The 2,441-nt window shown below is 44.1% G+C and overlaps 1 non-coding gene across 1 annotated transcript; it reads left to right on the top strand.

Annotated features, from left to right (window-relative positions):
• The first annotated feature begins 215 nt into the window (after nt 1-215).
• On the top strand, nt 216-322 carry LOC112089337. Its single transcript, XR_002900974.1, has one exon. It is a non-coding gene; the product is annotated as a small nucleolar RNA R71 (small nucleolar RNA).
• The last annotated feature ends 2,119 nt before the right edge of the window (nt 323-2,441 follow it).

Here is a 2,441-nt window from a genome sequence, read left to right as displayed (position 1 = left end):
TTTTCATACGCTGTTCTTCACCAGAGCCCTCTGTACGGTTTGCTCTATCAAAGTCCTCGCCATAAGTATCATTAGACATGGCTAGGTTCTCGACTAGTTCCATTGCCGCATTGATCTCTTTCCCAAGAAAATTTCCATTTGAAGCTGTATCTAGTTGGTTTCGGATCTTGGGGAGGGCACCTCGGTATAAAGTACTCAAGAGGGATGCCTCTGAGAAGCCGTGGTGTGGGCATTGGTTAGTGTAACTTCTAAACCGTTCCCAAGCCTCGCTAAAGCTCTCATTATTGTGCTGCGTGAAGCTTGAGATCTGGTTTCTGAGCTTAGCCGTGCGTGATGTGGAAAAGAACTTTGATAAGAACGCCAGTTTACACTGCTCCCAGGTTTGTATAGAACCCCTCGGGAGGTTCTCTTCCCACTGGTGAGCTTTATCACCGAGGCTGAATGGGAACAAGCGTAGCTTGAAGCTATCTTCCGAGACACCATTGATCTTAGTTAGGTCGCAAACGCGATCAAACTGATCTAGATGCTCAAGAGGGTCTTCTCCGGCTAGACCGTGGAACTTTGAGTTCTGCACCATGTTGAGGAGGGAAGCTTTAACTTCAAAGTTGTTATTTTGAACTGGTGGAGCTTGAATCCCAGCTCGGTATTGGTGCGCATTAGCTCGGTCGTTCTCTCCAACAAAGACCGGATGAGGTTGTCTCTGAGCTTGTGGCGGTGGCGGATGAACATGGTGGGCTTGTTGCTCGTTTCTATTAGCTTGTTGTTGGTTTTGCTAAGCAAGCCTTTCGTTCCTCTGAGCCTGTTGTTGGTTAATATAGGCTTGTTGTTCATTCCTGCCTGCCTGCGCCTGATTAGCATGAGCCTGGTGTTCGGCTTCTTGAGCCTGTTGCTCGATTCTTTGCTGTTCTGCCATTCCAATTCGTTCAAAATGCCGTTCCCTCTCACGAGCTCGCCTCTCAATCCGGTTGATGTTGTCGTCGTACGGTAGAGGCGGTTCTGTGCTCCGAGACCTGGTTTTCATGCACCTGAAAGCAACACAAGAACTTGCAAGGAAGTTAGTAAAACAAAGAAAGGTAAAATCTTGATCTCAAGAACAAACAAAAGAATAATGCTCCGACAAGTTGGCAACGGCGCCAATTGATAGATATGACTTTTTAGGTCTCAGGGCTATCAATCCCCTTTGTCGAAGTAGCACAAAGAGGTATCAATCCAGACAAGTCAACGAGACACTAGACTATGATGTTTGTTCATTTAAGTCAAGACAAAAGGTGAAGGTTTTGAACTAAGCTACGTAACAAACGACTAAGCATGAAAGGTAAAGCAAATGATTAGATCTAAACAGAGACAGGATGCAAATAATAACTAAACGATTCAGATGATGATAATATGTAATAAAGCAAGGGACTTTAGACGAGATACTTGACTCGGGTGCTTCCAAGTTCAACTAGTTGGTTAATGAATCAAAACATCAAGCGGTTTCATTTAACTTTGAACTCAAGGCATGTTAATCTTCTCATGAAAGTATTAAGCATCTAAACTGATTCTCCTTCATACCAAAAATGTCTTTTGAGAAGCATCGAATCAATCAGCAATAAGAATCAGTTCAAAAATGTCATTTAAGAGAACAAACTATCACCCCCGCGATGAAAGACTCTTAAACACTTAACCGAGTGGTTCAGACATTTCTACAAACACTTTTGATGCGAGATATGTCTCAGATCTGAACCTCAAGTGATGTGCTTGGATCCAGCCTAGAGATCTCGTCGGTTAAGGAATGAAACATGCAAGACTAGACACCTAAACCCACTAATCTACCTTGAAAGCACCCTAATCTACTCATCTAAAGCCGCTTAAACGACTACTCACTAATCTTAACGAGCTCATTAAGTCTTTTGCAAGACGTGTAGCTAGTCATGATGAGGAGTTTAATGATAGATGACAAAAGAAAATAAAGAAAGAACAAGATTTCTGATGCAAAAACGAGATATCGGATTAGACTGATCAAGTTTCACAAAAGAGGTAAGTTCTTAAAGCCAAAAACAGATAAGAGATAAGATGATTAGGTTTTTAGTCTCAAAATGTATATATAGCAAAGGTAAAGTATCGCGGGTCAGCCCGGAACAAACCGGGTACTGAACCGCGTTCTTGGGTTGATGGGTGAGTGCCACGGTGTGTCGGAGAGTGAAGCCGAGGTCTTCATGTTGAGGAGTGCACGTGAGTCCAGATCCAAATGAAGATCTCGTGAAGAACACGTCAAGAACATGCATGAACCCTAGTCTTCGATCCATCTTCACGTGTGTGTTCTTGGGCAGCTTTGTTCTTGATTCTGGGTTCGTGACAATGGACCTCGGCATGAAATGCCGAGGCTCTTGGTAGTCGAGGGGTTTGAGCGAACAGGGGCCGGCATGCACGCCGAGGTCATGCGCCGAGGTGCACGTCAA

Source organism: Eutrema salsugineum, unplaced genomic scaffold (genome assembly GCF_000478725.1).
Source record: "Eutrema salsugineum unplaced genomic scaffold, Eutsalg1_0 scaffold_12, whole genome shotgun sequence".
Taxonomy (NCBI): domain Eukaryota; kingdom Viridiplantae; phylum Streptophyta; class Magnoliopsida; order Brassicales; family Brassicaceae; genus Eutrema; species Eutrema salsugineum.
Note: the sequence above shows the minus strand (reverse complement) of the source record. Positions and strands in the feature narration are given on the sequence as shown.